Below are 17,485 nucleotides of genomic sequence, written 5' to 3'. Positions count from 1 at the left end.
TATTTTTGGAATGTGGGAGGAAACCGGAGCACCCGGAGAAAACCCACGCAGGCCCGGGGAGAACATGCAAACTCCACACAGGGAGGCCGGAGCTGGAATCGAACCCGGTACCTCTGCACTGTGAAGCCCACGTGCTAACCACTGGACTACCGGGCCGCCCCTTCTCAATATTTGAAAGGAAAAAATAAAATAAAGCACCTGCATGTGAAATAAGTGCACAAAACAAGGACGGGAGTTCAGAACATTCAGAAGGAGACGATAACGCTCTTGGTAGTGTTTATCTGAATCAAATAAAATATCTCCAGCATGTATTAAATGGGACCCCGGCGGAGAATGGGCTCACCTCGGCTCCCATTAACACTTTAGCATTGTTACGACCCGACGAATTCGACAGCGTTTCCAAGGTATCTCCCCACTGCGGCTGATCTGTCACCCCTCGTTCGTGTCGTAATGGATTCAAGTCTCGCTGCGGGTGTCGCCTCGTTGGCGCTGATGAAAGTGTTACGAGGCGACTAGAAATTGCTGTTGAAGTGAGGAAAGATGTACTTATAAAGAAAAAGATTTTTTTTAAAAAAAAAGAGCATTACCTGCTTAGGCGTCGGCCATGTTTAACTCGTCCTATTCCGTTCACCGCGAGAGAATAAACACAAGCCCAGTCTCATTCCAGGGGTTTTATCAGAAAATGAAGCTTGAACGGAATCATGCCTTTGCCCCCGCCGACTCATCTCTTCCCGCTTTTACTGACAGCTGTTCATATATCACAAGGAAATATACGTAATGGGAAAAAAAAAAAAAAAGGAAGAAAGCGGAGAACAGCTGCTGCCTTATTGAGGGAAGCGACCGGTGGCATGATGCACAGAGAGGTTTTTGTCCAGCTGCAGCCGGTTTATTTTTGCACTTGCTCTGATGAGGTGCCATCCCTGAATCTAGCGACCTCATTTCTTCCCAATTTGCTGTTTACTTTCCAATTCGCTCGCCTGACGAATTACTAATGAGCAGACTTGAGGGGGGGGGGGGGGGTGACGTTTTCCTGGGCGAGCGGAGGAAATGAAGTGTTGAACCGGTGTCCTGCCAGCGGCCACTGTTTTTTTTTTTTCTTTTCCATTCAAAGTCATACATTTTGCGGAAATGAGAGCGAATCGGAAGAACAAGCGGAGAGACTCGGCGGGTTGCGTAAAGTCGCCTAAATGTGCCGAGACACGTGGCAGATGGGTCCTTCCAAATGACTCCCATCTCAATTCCGTTCCGATTAAGAATTGCAAAGCGAAACGGTGCCATATTCCCAGTGCCTTGTGTCACCAATGAAAATCAAGACTCTAAAGGCCGCTTTGTACTGTGCACAATCGCAGAGGGCGGCGACCGATCCTCCGCCATATCGAAGTCAACTGCCACATCTGCTCTGTTAAAAACTCTGACACTACGGGCCGCACTTTGATGGTCTGGCTCCCGTATGCTCGGCACAAAGTCGGGCCTAATTTCATTTTTATGTCAGCGCAAGCCTGTTGCCTACCATTCGGGCTTTTTGGCACGTGGAGTTGCCAAGTCATCCCACCGTTTGTTCACCGAAAGTAGTTTGCGCTCAGCGGTGAGCCCTCCTAATGTTCAAACATGGGTGCTATGCTCCGCCCACATTAAATGGCATTTTAGCTGCATTTCCTGTACCTGTCTAGTAGAGGTCGCTGCTTCAAACCAAAATGGCCACCTTCCTGTTCTATATCAGGCATGGTTCCTTGCAACTTTTTTTGTGTGCCCTTTTATAATAGACTAACTGGTTCGCCGCCCTCCGGGCAGCTCATCAGCTAGTTCCTGCGGAAGGCTGGTAAGGTGGGCCTTCGGCCCACAAAAGTGTTGTTGCTTGGTTCAACTTTTTGTTCATCTTCATTGCTTATCGCGAAAATAAAGAGATGTTTAGCTCTACTAAATAATTAACAATTTCATTGCAATGCTTGTGGGTGGACAACATTTTTTCGCTAAGATGCCCGCGCGATCGTAGTGAACCACTGCCTGAGCGGCGCAGTGGCGGCGCGCAGCGGCGCGGTGCAGTAGGTACGTTTTGAAAAGGGACAGATGGAAGGACAGACCGGGTGCGGGACGACGCGCAATATATATATAGACATATCGATCACATTTTGTGGTGATTGATGACAATTGTATTGGGGGGGGGGGGGGGGCATCACTGACTCCATTTTGAGAGGTTGTCCTACCGGACACCCAAAATACAGTCCATCCGTTTTCACCAGAAAACACAGCATTCCGTCAATTCAACTTCTATAAACGTGCTGTCAAAAAAAACCAAACAAACAAAACAAAACAAACAAAAAAAAGAAGACACTTATATGACATGATATGAATCAGTCTTCGACAACGGCACACTCTCTATTGAAAAGCTCTGAATAGATGGGAGGAAGGAGCTGCCTGGTAATGAGTGCCGCGGCGGCCTAATTAGAAATACAGGTCATGTTTTTCCCTCTGTTCGATGAAATGGCCCTGAGCAGTGAACGGAACAGAATTACAAAAACTAAATTGTCTGTCAGGATGTTCGGCGATTCAAACTGAAGGCTAACCTTTTATTGAAATGAACACACACCGGAGAGAGAGCCAATACCGCAAATTTATATTTCAGCTGTCTTGCCAAGTTCCAAGCTGAAGGTGGAGCCAAAAGTTGGAACTCAAGTAAGGGTTGCGGCTACTTGACAAGATAAAAATATCAATTAGTCCTCCTAAAAATGGCTTCGGTAAGAATGTTTGTATTTAGCTAAAAAACACTCAAGTACTGAGTAACTTGCGAGTAACTTCTGATTTAACTAGGATTTGAGTAGTGCCCGAAATGCAACAAAAAAAGGATGATGCAAATTAAAATACTGACCACTCATTCATTCATTCATTCATTCATTCATCCATCTTCCTAACCGCTTGATCCTCACTAGGGTCGCGGGGGGTGCTGGAGCCTATCCCAGCTGTCTCCGGGCAGTAGGCGGCGGACACCCTGAATCGGTTGCCAGCCAATCGCAGGGCACACAGAGACGAACAACCATCCGCACTCACACACACACACACACACTCACACCTAGGGACAATTTAGAGCGTCCGATCAGCCTGTCATGCATGTTTTTGGAATGTGGGAAGAAACCGGAGCACCCGGAGAAAACCCATGCAGGCCCGGGAAGAACATGCAAACTCCACACAGGGAGGCCGGAGCTGGAATCGAACCCGGTAACCTCTGCACTGTGAAGCCAACGTGCTAACCACTGGACTACCGGGCCGCCTAAATACTGACCAATAATGTCCTTTTTTTTTTTTAAATGTTATTTGTTGACACACGTAAAACAGCATAATAGTGTTTTGTCCTTAATTATCTATACCATCTCTCAATATAAGAATATGTAATAGATTAAAGTGAATGATCTGGAAGAGTTATCAAATGTTATCCAGGATATGAATGGAAAACTATAAAAATTTGATTTCTTGACCACACCAAAAAAAAATCACTTCAAAATGTTGCCTCCTTTTTATTTAGTTTTTTTTTTTTAAATCAACAGCAAATAAAACGTCAAACCGCCGCTGCACAGCACCCGGTATAGTTCCTGATAGAAAGATTTGTCCACGTATAACGAGACACGCTGACTCATTCCAAGCAATTTACTTCTCCACTCGACTGCAAATCGATGTGATAGACGGAACGCAACCTTTTTCCCCGAGCCGCCTCCCCATTGTCTCGTTCCCAGATGGTCACGCAAACAAACCATCTGGCGCGTCACTCCGCATGAGCCCCGCAAATGTGCACTCCATCGAGTCTCGGAGAAAGTTGCACAAGGCGCGTCGATCTCGATTGCGTCCATGATTCACATTCCGCGGAGAAATCTCTGATTTCGGCACCCTATTTCACCTGATTTTCCCCGCGAGGTTATCCTGAGTAAGGGACGACCTCTTGATACAGGTTAGAGCGGCCATTCCAAGTGTTAAGATTGGAAATAGAGTACTCTTGACCTCCTGCCTTTGAAATTCTCTCAGCACCACCGTACCCCCCCCCCCCCACCCCCCCACTTCTCGAGCTGTACTTTCTATTTCTGTGGCAAAAGCTGGCGCTTTCATTTCTCACTTCTTCTCTTCCCAACATGGACGGGGCAAGAACGTGTGTCGCCATCGACGACACCGCACGAGTGTCGAAGAGGCGCGGGCAGCCTAGCAATGATCAACAATGCGATTTCTCCAATTGTATCCAACCTCGACAAAAAATAAATAAAAATAAAAAAAATAAAAATGCTTGACTGAAGGCTGACCGAATGTCTGTGACAAACTTGCAATTTCGTTCTGGTGCCTTTTAAAAGAAGCGTAATTTCAATATAAGCTCCTTAAAGTAAACTGGAAAACGCCTCAACTTCTTATCATTCCGCTGCCAAATTATGCAGCTCACTGGACGTGTCAACAGAACGTCGAGTAAATATATTTTCAGCGGGTCCTTGGTTTGTGACGGAGTTCTGTTCCAACTGCGGTGGAAGCTAAATTCGTACACAAGGTGGGCCGGTACGCGATCACCAACCTACATTTATGCAGTCGTGATATTACAATGACAAGAGTGGAACGTGAAAATGATGTACAGTATATCGGTAAATTTGTAAAAGTCGATCGGACGCTACACCTTTACACCCGGCTTTTGAGTGCAACTTACGGAGAGTAATCATTGTACATACATTTTACAAATCATCTGTTATCCGTAAAAAAATAAATTAAGGGTACGATGAGTTTGAAATTATATTGAAGTGTTTTGGGAACATAGTGTGTGTGTGTGTTTGTTGCTATTTGTGGCAGTGCTGTGAATAGTGAGTGTTTGCTTCCTTACATCCGTTTCTTGCAACGAAGAGAAAAAAAAAATCCTATCATCAATGCACTGTTTTCACTGAGCTAAAATTTCCCCATGTAAACCTGTCAGCTCTGAACATTCCTGAAATTCCGCTAACCTAGTCCTGACTGCATTTATTTTTAGGCCTAACATGATTAAAAATATTGTGTAGCAAACAGTGCATTTTTTTGTGCTGCGTTGCCTTTTTTTGCGCCCTACATGGGAGACATGGCGGCATGCTGAGTGCGCACGTTGCGAGAACACGATACAGCACCGCGCAGCTTCACCTGGACCGCTTTCTCTCTGTCATTACCGCTAACAACAGCGGCTCCATCAGCGCAGGCTGCACTGGCAGCATCTTTTGGGAATAGGATGCTCTTCGGCTCCTCGTGAAATCGCGTCAATATGCAATGGCCGCCTTCGAAGAATTGATCGGTTGATATTCGGCTAAATAAAAAAGACAAATATTGCGAAAGGGCCAAAAAAAAAAAACGACAAAAAAGAAGGGAGACTTAGAGTAATTGGCTGAAACAAACATTTACATTGCATCCATGTAAACATGTAAATGCAAAACACTAACACATGCGGCGGCCCGGTAGTCCAGTGGTTAGCACGTCGGCTTCACAGTGCAGAGGTACCGGGTTCGATTCCAGCTCCGGCCTCCCTGTGTGGAGTTTGCATGTTCTCCCCGGGCCTGCGTGGGTTTTCTCCGGGTGCTCCGGTTTCCTCCCACATTCCAAAAACATGCGTGGCAGGCTGATTGGACGTTCTAAATTGTCCCTAGGTTTGAATGTGGGCGTGGATGGTTGTTTGTCTCTGTGTGCCCTGCGATTGGCTGGCAACCAATTCAGGGTGTTCCCCGCCTCCTGCCCGGAGACAGCTGGAATAGGCTCCAGCACCCCCCGCGACCCTAGTGAGGATCAAGCGGTTAGGAAGATGATGAACTAACACATGCTAATTTTTTTTTTTTAACCAGTCCAAACATGGACGACGAAGTATCGACTACGCCCGAGTTTACTCTGCTGCTCGAGGCTAAATATGTAATCTGCGCATAACTTGAACTCATTTTCAATTTGGTGCTGGCAAGTTGGGGGGGAAAAAAAATAGATATCAAAATCGTCTAGAATGCTCCTCACCACCAAACGCGTCATCTCTATAGGAAAAAAAAAACATCATCTTTAATACTGTGTGCTGCTCATTTAGTCACATTTCTGAGACAGTCACTCTTAAAAGAAATACAAAAAAAGTATTTTTATTCATATCTTGCCATTATGGACTGTAGCTGTATGACGCAGTGCCCTTTTATAAACATTTGGGAATGACGAGCTATGTCAGAGCAGAATTTGGAGAGATATCTTGAGAGAGATATGAACACAGCGGGTTAAAATCAGTGTCAGGACAAAGAACATAAGACAGGAACAGTAACAACGAAACTTCAATTCAGTCACGGAAGCAAACGATCATCTTTTGGTAGGAATGACACGAATACTTCATTGAATGTTAGCGTCAGTGTATTGTCAAGTGCACATCATTACCACGGCAGCAGTCAACCTGAAATCTGACGGAAATACAAACGATTTCTTGCGTCTGCGTGACAATCACTCGTCGCGCCGCGCCGGTTTTGAGGGCTAAAACGACATTTTTTTTTTAAGCGGATTGATTTGTGTTTCTTTATTCTTAGTTCTGACACGATGAATCTATCCGTCTGTTTCCTCTTTGCTGCAAGGAACAAAACAAAATATAAGATGATTGAAACCGGCTCCGCTTGTGTTATATGCTAAAATTAGGAGATGTAGACTGGCAGGGCGTTGCTGGAGGTTCTGTTCATATTCAACAACTTGAATTAGGTTTTATGGGGGGGTGGGGGGGGGGGGGTGGAGAAAAATGCTCAGGTTTCTTGCCTGCTTGAAATCAAAAGGGATATTGGAACACACACACACACACACACACACGCCAGTCTTGACTTTATCGCCATGGGTTGATTGGGGATGCGCAAACAGCCCAAAAGCAAATTGCAATTCATTTTTGTCTTGCGTGTGTGTGTGTGTGTGTTTTGTTTTTGTTTTTTAATTGTTCAAAGTCAGCCCATGGGGTGAAACATGAAAGCCTTGCAATTTCACATCCGGAAGAATATTGTTGCATGCTGCCACGCTAGGAAGAGGCATGTTTGGGAGCAATCTTGAACAATATTACCAGGCGATTACAGTTAATTTCAAGTGAAAGGTGAAACAGAATTAAAATTATTATTGTGGACAAACGCGGTAAATTATCACATGAGCTAAGATGTTCTTTAATCGTGCTCAGGGAATCGAATGGATAACATGCTAACTGCTCGAGTCTGATGGAATGCTAATCGGGGCGAAGCACGTCATAGTGACGGTACATCATGAAAGAAGTTTAGAACTGCGCAGGTACTTTGGGGCAGGCTAAATAGGCATATTCAAAGTACTCAGAAAAATGTGATTTTTAAAGTAACACACTGCTGAGGAGGAACATAACAGGCTTAGACAACATATTTAAATTCATCTGTTGTGGTGGTTGCTGCTGTTTTGGTTAGCGGTTAGCTTAGCGGTTCACTCTTTCTTTACGTTTTAAAGGCTCACAACGCCCCCCACCACCCGCCCCAACGTGGAAATAGGAAGCTTCCACTTGTCGTTTATTTTTTTTTATGCGGCAGAGGTCGATTAGCATTCTGATGGAATGCTAATCGGGGCGAAGCACGTCCTAGTGACGGTACATCATGAAAGAAGTTGGGAACTGCGCAGGTACTTTGAGGCAGGCTAAATAGGCATATTCAAAGTACAGTACTCAGAAAAATATGATTTTTAAATTAACACACTGCTGAGGAGGAACATAACAGGATGTGCTTAGACAACATATTTAAATTCATCTGTTGTGGTGGTTGCTGCTCTTTTGGTTAGCGGTTAGCTTAGCGGTTCACTCTTTCTTTACGTTTTAAAGGCTCACAACGCCCCCCCCTCCCGCCCCAATGTGGAAAAAGGAAGCTTCCACTTGTCATTTATTTTTTTTATGCGGCAGAGGTCCCAGATGCTCCCCTCACAAAAAAATAATAATTAAAAAAACAGTCCAGCCCCAGAAGGGTTTTCAAGTCATATAATTGCACTCCACTTTTCTCCTTTGTCAACTTCCATTTCTCCTTCAAGCTCATGTACACCCCCGCGACACTCCCCCATCCCCCGTCACCCCCAATTTCCCGCCCGAAATACAATTCAAACACTTTGGACTCGTAATAGGTGTGCTACATGATGACCATGTGTCAAGATTAAATAATGGCTACTCCGCTTCCTGGCGGGTGAAAATAGCAGTCCTATAATTACTGATAAACCCAGCACACTTGCGCCTTCCTCGCTGCCCCCCCGTGTCAACGTGTCGGGCTGAGTGATTTAAACTAAAAATGGTTGGAGCCGGCTGGCTTCCTCGGCAGTGCTGAGACCGCAGTTCAGTTGGGGGAATTCAGGGCCGATTGACCAGCTTTTATTCACCTTCCAATCGCCGACTCTTGTGAAGTGAGACCGCGCCGTACCCGAGCCGAGCCGCCTCTCTCAAAAAAAAAAAGAAGGAGTTCGCTCCGCAGCAAATCTCGCTGATAATACACGCCTCTGAACATTCAGTACAGCTCCTGCCTCGACATTTTGACTGTGTTGTATAACCCCGCAGTGGCTGCACAACAAAGCGCAGCGGGTCTTTTTTTTTTTTTCTTCCTCTTTACGCTGAGTGCTCCACGCCTGCAATGCTTTGCCAAAACCGAACCGCTGCGATTGTTTTTGTAGTCGCCTCAACGGCCTCGGATGGAACCCCGGTGTGAGCGGTGTCTGGCTGCATGAGGTGCCCTGCACGCTTACACTGCAACAAAGCTCGCCGTCAACAGAGCCTCAACATCGAAAAATAATAAGCTACCTATTGTGTGAGTTTTTTGTTGTTGTTGTCATTCTTCATTTCGGTTCTTTTGGATGCTACCTGGGGAAGCACAGGACAATATGGACACAGAGAGCTACATTTGATCCAAATTTGCTGTTGAGCGGTTTATTTCAAGAAGGCGGGCGCATTTCTTCGCAATGTAAAACAGTTCCCAGGTGTCTGGATGAACATGAACTGCCGCGTTTACGACAGCGGACAGCTGATGATGGTGTTATCGGATTACAGGCGTGCATGAAAGGGATAAAGACTGTCAAAAGATGGATTCTATTTTCACTCATGAAGGTAGCACTTCACCTCGAAGCTGCCAAATGACGCCCGTCTATACGTGGAGCCGCCCCATCGCCGACGACTCCAATGTCAACAACTGTTAGCTAACGCTAATCTGGGTTAACACTGTAGCGCTGTTTAGCTTTTGTCTTTAGCGGGATAGCTGTCGATTTGTAAATGAGCTCCTCTGAGAGATATGTTAGATCAGCGCTGGATGGTGCAGAATTATAAAGCCGTAGCTTAGCTACAGCGTGCCGCTCCCCCAAAAAATTATTCTTATTGAGAAGTACCGTGAGTAGACTTTAGCTTGCCTCGATAGTGCCGATGTGACGCCTTCACCGTGGCAGGGGTTTGGCAGTTTCCTGAGTTATTTGCATTTGTGGTTTTTTTATAGCATTCTATGGCGACTTGAGATCGAATGAAATAGTTTTGGCTAATTATTGACACGGGTCTGGTTTTTGACATTTTGAAAATCCATCCATCCATCCATCATCTACCGCTTATCCGGGGCCGGGTCGCGGGGGCAACAGCTTTGGCAGGGAAGCCCAGACTTCCCTCTCCCTAGCTACTTCTTCCAGCTCTCCCCGGGGGATCCCGAGTCGTTCCCAGGCCAGCTGGGTGACATAGTCTCTCCAGCGTGTCCTGGGTCTTCCTCTGGGTCTCCTCCCGGTGGGACATGACCGGAACACCTCACCGGGGAGGCGCTCAGGAGGCATCCGAATCAGATGCCCAAGCCACCTCATCTGGCTCCTCTCGATGTGGAGGAGAAGCGGCTCGACTCTGAGCCCCTCCCGGATGACCGAGCTTCTCACCTTATCTCTAAGGGAGAGCCCGGACACCCTGCGGAGAAAACTCATTTCAGCCGCTTGTATCCGGGATCTCGTTCTTTCGGTCACGACCCATAGCTCGTGACCATAGATGAGGGTTGGGACGTAGATTTTGAAAATGTTAAGAAAAAAAAATGAAGGCTCATGCGAGGTGACACTGAAATAATAAAATTGTTGAAACTATTTACACAGGTATTCATAAACATTTTGGAGGCGGGGGGTGGGGGGGGGGCGTAAGTGGCATTTCCTCCTGACACTTTTTTTGCCGCTCACAGCAGTGCAAATTGCAGGGGTTTTATTTTCCTTTGAAGTAGAACCAAGGCAGTCAAGTACAGCTGGCATTAGCATGATAATGTCGACACCATCTTCCTCACGCTTTGCAATCTCAACTCGCTAATCCAACACTGCTGTGCTCTGAGTTTTTGTTGAAATATGTTCATTTATTCAAGAGTTGTTGTTTTGTTTTTTCTTTTTTCCACATTTCCCTAAGAGGCTGTGAAACTGCATGATGATGCATTTTTACCATTAGGGCGTCTATTTTTATGACACTTTATCCAGGGCACAACCAGCTGCAGCACTTAGTCTCCGCTAGCTGCCGAAACCTCGGAACAGAGAGACAAATTCTTGTCGGAATGATCAAATCACAACAACACGCGCCGACCGGTATGAACGAAAGTGCATTGAGGAGCGGGCAAAACATGACTTAGGACGGTCGTAGCCGTCGCAAATCATATTCCCCGCGTGGCGCTCAAACATTAGCGCTAAGAATTTTCAAGGACAGAAAATGGAGTTCAGCAGGGGGCCGTTTTGAATTAAGGGCTCATCGCGACTTCAATGTTTTTTTGATAATCTTGCATTAATTCCCAAACCCGCCTCGTAAATTTGCTGCACTGCATTTATAATTCATTGAATTCTGCATTTTCTCCATCCCTCGGCCTCAAGTTCTATCGCTAAATATTCAATGCCGGATCCTTTTTTTTTTTTTTTTTTTTTCCGCTTACAGAAACCAAGCTGACAGATGACCTTGGGGTCATTGCTGTAAGTAAACCAACTTTTAGCATTCGGTTTTTAAATTATGTAGACGGAACACATTTTGCTTGTCCTCATTCGGGTCATGTGTGAGCTGGAGTCCATCTCGGGTGCACCCTGGACTCGTTTCCACTCGATCGCGGGGTGCGCAGACAAACAAGCATTGACACTCAGGGCGGCTTCTTCGGGTAACCTCAACGTGCATGCTTTTGGGTGTGGGGGCGTGGGGGGGTGGGGGGGCTCGACTCGCACACTTGGGATGCTAGAAATGAGATTCAAGAACTGTGCGGTCACTCCCACTTTGGGCACTTACACTAGATTTGACAATATATTTTTTTAAAAACACGAAGTATCAATGGAAATTTCATATTTTTTTGTGACATTAGTTTAATGCGAAATAAAAATAATTCCAGTCATATAAGGTAAATTCATTTGTCTTGTCTGGAGATGCTTGTCTCGTTACATTTGCTGACTATCTCAGGTTATTGATGGCTGAAAGTAGGTTTTATTTGACATCTGAGGCATAATTTTCCAATACATATTTTTGGTTGACCTCCAAACTTTTACCACTTAGTCATATTTTCGACGTATTGTCCGAAATTTATTCCGTTGTTTTTTTTCAAAATAAATTGACCATAATAATGTGACAATCTACGATCAATTTAAGTATCAACGCTATCAAGTTTTTTTTTCCAGTTGATATCAGAAAACCAAATTAGTCTTCAAATAATTTCATCAACGAGATGTTTTTTTTGTTTTTTCTCACAAGTTTAATTATGGTAAGGGCACGATGGAACCAACGAGAACAAATCAACAACTCTAAGTTAATTTTTTTATTTTTTAGCTTTTAATAACGTTCCTCACCCGGAGCCCTCGGGTAATATTTGCCTTCCCAACGCGAGTGTTTTCATTTACATGAAAAATCAAGAGAAAGAAGACACAGAAGAGTCGACATGGTGAAGTCCCACCCCCACCTCCCACCCCCACTATTTATTCCTGAAGGCAGATATACAGCAAACAATTATGTTAAAAGCAATGAGGAGATGTGAAGCAAGTGGAGTCGCTATCACCATAGCAACAGGCCAGGAAGTAACACCCTGCTGACCACAAGTGTGCATTAGCGGCGATCCACTCAATGTTGCCCACCGTTTGGATCTGACGAGATGCGGTGACCGAGCTCCAACGTTCACATCCAAATGCGCTCGTGAGAAATGCTCACGTCAATGACAAATTCCATAAAGGTGCGCACTGGCAGATTTGCAACCGCGGACTTTCTCGACGTTCTCCCAGGAAGTGACAAACCGCTAGTGCTACATGATTGCTCGGTGATGTCATCAATGCAGCGGTGCGACAGGTTACGGCCTTTTCCTCTCTCGTCGCCCGCAAACATCAGCGCCTCTTCAGGGTGACAATAAATCCCCCCCCCCCCCCACGTTCCCATTTGTGTCTCCCAAGTCGTTGGTTTGGGCTCACCTGTGCGCGAGCTGCGACAGATCGCGATTTATCGGCGGCGCGCGAAGACCATTTTGAGTTCTCCGCCTGCGGATATCTTATTTTTCGTTTAACAGTTGCGGACTGTTATTTTTAATCTGTGAGGAGTTACGAGAGATTGTGCAAAATACCGTATTAATACGCAGATGTTTAAAGCTGCGAAGAGCGACTCCGACGAAGGTCAGGATATTTCTCTTGAGGGTAAGTAAGTACATCATCGCTGTAATCCTTAGAATTCATTTCAAGCTCACCCCCCCTCTTCCCAAAGTAAGAATTGAAATAATTGCATACCTCTCTGGAAACATTTCATTAAACGGGTAAGAAAAATAATAATACTAAAAAAGATTAAAAGCCTCTTGAAGGCAGGATTAATGGCGTTATTTTTACATCCCTAATTAATTGGCAAGTGTGTTGATCTCACTAAATCATCCGCATAATCAAGGCCAAATTACAACCTCCTTAGTCTTCCTAGATTTGAAATTCTGATTGCGACGATGAGCTACGCAATGAGTCACGGAAAAGGCTCAACCTAAACACTGAAATCTCGTGTTCCATATCGGATGACCGCTGGCAGCCTGATCACAATCGATGTATGTTTGGCGTCAATTGAATCAACATTATCATTCATCTTGATTGGTTGGCCAATTCTGCACAGTTTAAAACGGGGTGTTGCCATAGCATGCCGTCATGAGTTTCATCATTTTAGGGTTCAACGTGCTCACATATCCCGATGCTGCACTGTAACAAAATGCCCCTAAAAATAAAATATTCATTCATTCATTCATTTTCCGAGCCGCTTGATCCTCACTAGGGTCGCGGGGGGTGCTGGAGCCTATCCCAGCCGTCTTCGGGCAGTAGGCGGGGGACACCCTGAATCGGTTGCCAGCCAATCGCAGGGCACACAGAAACGAACAACCATTCGCACTCACACTCACACCTAGGGACAATTTAGAGTGTTCAATCAGCCTGTCACGCATGTTTTTGGAATGTGGGAGGAGACCGGAGCACCCGGAGAAAACCCACATAGGCCCCCGGGGAGAACATGCAAACTCCACACAGGGAGGCCGGAGCTGGAATCGAACCTGGTACCTGTGCACTGTGAAGCCGACGTGCTAACCACTGGACTACCGGACCGCCAAAATAAAATAAAATAAAATAAAAATGGATCAGACACCAGAAATTGCTCCTTAATGCGATAAAGACTGAACCCATTGCTGCTGTACATGGGAATTTTTTTTTTCCCCTTGTGGAGGTGCCCTACATGCCCGACAACAGCTTGAAGATGGATGTCCTTTGACGGAGTACGTAACGAAATGCAACTATTTCGTTTGCAAGCTCATTGTTCATTTCGGGGCTTTGGGGGCAACTGCTGTTCTTGAAGTGGCATTGCCTACTTTGAAGGGACTACAAGGATATAACTGAAGAAAGCCAAAGACGGAGAGAGAGAGAGAAAACGAGAGAGCATGAGACACATCTGACTCGTCAGTGGAGCAATTGTGCAGCGTGGAAGTCTCGAAAAATTTATAAAAATAAAACGTCCCGATGGTGATAACTTCCCGCGCCTGGCAGGGCTCCCAAAAGGCTCGGCGTCGACTTTGGGTTTTTTTTTAAACCGCCTTTTGACTTGAAAGCCGCGCACAGCTAGCTGCAATTACCAACGACCAGACGGAGATTCTTCACACAGTAAAATAATTCAGACGGCGGCCACATCTTTGGTTCAAGTGAAGTTTTTCTGTCACGCCCTCTTGCTGATCATGATATGATTAAATCCGCAAAGTTTTTTTTTTTTGTATTTTGAGTGATTCATTTTCTGAATAAAGCTCCGAATAGATGCCCTTTTACGGTACGGTTGAGCCTTAAGAGCCGTCGGCTGACTTGTCATCAATGTCCGTTCAAGTCACTCGTAATTCCTCAAATGAATTATGTTAGTGAATTATGTTTTTTGCATGACCAAAAAAAAAAAACTCAAAATTAGGACAGTGCATGAGTAATGGCGGGCTAAACTTTAGGTGACATGGCTTCATTGACTCAGCAGCTTTTTTTTTCAGTGGTTTCATGTTATTGCGTGTTGTTTTGTCTCAAATATTTTTTCCCAGAGGGCCAAAGGCAGCCTTCCGGTCCGATGCAGCTGCAAAACAATTTTTATTTGACGACAGTCCAGCATCGAAAGGAATTATAAGGGGGCTCAACAGTGCAGTGCAAAGACCTTCTTGGAATTGTTTTTTTTTTCTTGCTGCAATCCTTTCAAGAGAAGAATCTCACTCAAGTGCGGGAAAACTCGGCAATTTTTGCAAGCATGTGTAAAATTTAGGCAACGCAAATGGTTCCAATTATGATGCCCCAAAACTTCAATACAGAAGAAAAAAAAACAAGAAATAAATAGTGGCCACCGCAAAGTTTGGTGAAAAAAAAAAAAGTTCACTTATATTTAACTTTGAAGTGCGATACATTAGCAATGCATGAATGATGTGCAATACCTTTTCATTGGATCACGATGGACAGTTTTTTATTATACCATATTTAAGCACAAACTATGCCAAATCATGTTTCAGTGACTTGCTATAAAATTAAATGAACCTTTTATGAATAAAACCTCTTGATGAGCGCTTACGATGCTAACGTCTTTGGATGTTTGTGAAACCTGGGGAGCTAGTATTTTTTGTCGAGGTACTACTTGGCGTAAAATTTTTTAGAGTCCCCGTTTGAGAGAATTTGGCTAAATTGGAAGCAGGCATGGCGTCAAAATATGACAGTTTTTTGAGGATTTGACATGGAAAATGATTTTACTGGCCTGTTTATCGCTGCTTTGAGCCTGAATTATTCTTTGGATCAATGAAGAGTTATCAAACTCATCAATTGGCCATATGAAATGTGAGCGTTTGACACAAAATTGGGAAAACTAGGGAATTGGCCCAAATGAGTGTCAGAGTTTGATGATTATTTCCACGGTTTGCCAGGGAAATGCGGGCACAAGGGATCAACAGCTTTAATCTCAGTTTTAAACGTCAACACCCTGATGCAAAATCACCACTGACCAGCCATGACAACATTTTTTTGAAAGAAACCATCTACGCTGGGTCATCGAAAAACCACGACGCAAATACAGCTCGAAGCCAACGCTGGCATTTTCCTGACACGCGGAAGTCTGTGAACATGATTACGGCAGTTTGCAAATGAAAAAGGCCACCAAATCGAACGTGGCACTGCGACGAGAAGAGGCAGCGGAGATTTTTCAGCTGGAGAGAGGCCAAACAATAATCACAGAATGTATTTACTCTGCTGTAAATATAATGCCGTCTCATGCGGCATGAAAAGGTTGGGGTGGGGGTGGGGGGGGGGCTCTGGAATCGCTCCGGGGACCCATTTTTCCCAACAGAAGCTGATTCTGTGGAGTGGATATCTGAAGATCATTAGCAGCCATCTCGCCTTGGGCCAGAAGCCTGCCACCTTTTGTGGAAAAGAGCATGAGCTCCCCTCGCAGTGAGCCGGTGGAACAGCACAATCAAGAGAAACTTTTGGATGAGACAACTTTCCGGTCACACGCCTGGGTTATAATTCATCTGGGGGAGGGGGTGGTTTCTACCATTTAAAAAATAATAATACCCACAAAAAGATGTGTGCTTTTATTTCTTGATTGATTTCTGCTTTTAGCTGGATTTTGTGTATTTATCTTCATGGAAAACCAGCAGAACTTTAACCCTCATCCTGAACTAGGTAAGATGTGGATGGATCCAAAATGTCCTTGGTCTCTTTTGTGTGCACGGTGAGACGTTTTGAAACTTGGTGCTCGGTCACGACGATAAAAACTCGAACATACATAAGCCACTATCAAACAGACACTCTTGCACACACACATTCATGTTTAAACACATAATCAACCACCAGGTAGGCTTTCACCCCATTTCTAACATGATATTCATAGTTTACATTATTTTTTTTTCTATCTCCAATAACTGAGATGCAGCACGCGTACGGCTAACGGAAATCTGTCCTCGAAACGTGGGTACACACACGCGCACAGACACACAAGTCATTTGCATCAAACGTCTCAAAAATCACCCCTCGCTGCCCTCCACAAGAACAATGCTGACCACGCACGTCTGCACGCGTACAAGGAGCGTGTACGCATGCACGCACCACTCACCTAAATCAGACGCTCCCCTCCGAGTCTCGTCCCCCCCGTGTGACTTGCGCGGCCAACAACTTCTGCTGGAGCATCCGGTGCACGACGATGGCGATGCTTCTTCTTCTGCTGCTGCTGCTGCTGCTGCTGGATTGCGGCTAATTGGGCAATCCTGGCAATCCTTTTCATGCTCAGGGGGTGATGAGGGGGGAGGAAATCCAAGCTTGGTCGCTATAGTGCACACAGAACGAGAAGAAGAAGAAGAAGAAAGTCCGTCAGGAAGGAGCTCTCATAGTGGGTGTCTGTGTGTGCGTGTTACTTGCTGGGTCTATATCGTTCTGGTGGCTTCCTGTCACACAGCGGCGGGCTTTGCGGTTGGAGAAGGTGTGTGTATGTGTGTGTGTGTGTGTGCGTGTGATGTGGAGGGTGGGAGGGAGAGGAGGCTGCGATGCTCAGACTGGAGGCGAGAAAAAAGGGGGAGGGTCCATGCAGACGGCAAAGGAGGAGGGGATGTGGGGAGGTGCGGACCGGATGAGGTAACCAAAGGGAGGGGTGAGTGCTTAGGGTGGATGAGGGCAAGAACCAAAATCATCATCATCATCTTCAGCATCATCAGAATAAATGCAATTGAAAATCATATGTCATATTTGGAATAATCTGTATCGTCTATGTTACAAATATGTTGGCGCCTATCCACTTTCAACAGTGTCACAGAGGTCGGGGTAAGGGGGGAGACAGCAAAACCACTCATGTTATGTAAACATCACAACCACATAACACCTAACAGTACCTCTTGATCACAAGTTATGATCATATGGTGGCCAACCAGACGGCTGCAACATCTAAATCTGTATTCTGTGTTCCGTTTCGTCAAACAGCCCCATCAAATGGCCTCAAATGCTAATCAAACAAGATCCAAATCTAAGTCCTATCAGGCTAACAAGCTAGCAGCTTGCTAAAAAAAAAATA

At 45.3% G+C, this 17,485-nt stretch overlaps 1 protein-coding gene and 2 long non-coding RNA genes across 6 annotated transcripts in view; 1 reads left to right on the top strand and 2 right to left on the bottom strand.

The window, feature by feature from the left end:
- The window catches only part of LOC127590903 (uncharacterized), a 355,000-nt gene extending 338,469 nt beyond the window's left edge, over positions 1-16,531 (bottom strand). The window contains exons 1-2 of the long non-coding RNA XR_007959790.1: positions 12,205-16,531; positions 9,785-12,150 (exon numbers count right to left, since the gene is read on the bottom strand). This is a non-coding gene — a long non-coding RNA (uncharacterized LOC127590903). The remainder of the gene's footprint in view (positions 1-9,784; positions 12,151-12,204) is intronic.
- The window catches only part of LOC127590901 (uncharacterized), a 203,720-nt gene that overhangs the window by 165,851 nt on the left and 20,384 nt on the right, over positions 1-17,485 (top strand). The gene's annotated exons all lie outside the window — the stretch shown is intronic.
- Positions 1-17,485, bottom strand: part of brinp1 (bone morphogenetic protein/retinoic acid inducible neural-specific 1) — a 96,395-nt gene that overhangs the window by 77,953 nt on the left and 957 nt on the right. Inside the window, exon 2 of one of the 2 annotated variants that reach the window (XM_052050436.1) lies at positions 16,538-16,747. The gene's annotated coding sequence lies outside the window, so the exon portion shown is untranslated. Of the gene's footprint in view, positions 1-16,537; positions 16,945-17,485 lie in introns of those variants that run through there. The other variant, XM_052050434.1, reaches the window with a different exon arrangement.

The sequence above is a fragment of the Hippocampus zosterae genome, chromosome 18, assembly GCF_025434085.1.
Source record: "Hippocampus zosterae strain Florida chromosome 18, ASM2543408v3, whole genome shotgun sequence".
NCBI classification, from domain to species: Eukaryota; Metazoa; Chordata; class Actinopteri; order Syngnathiformes; family Syngnathidae; genus Hippocampus; species Hippocampus zosterae.
This window is presented reverse-complemented; position numbering and strand designations above follow the sequence as displayed.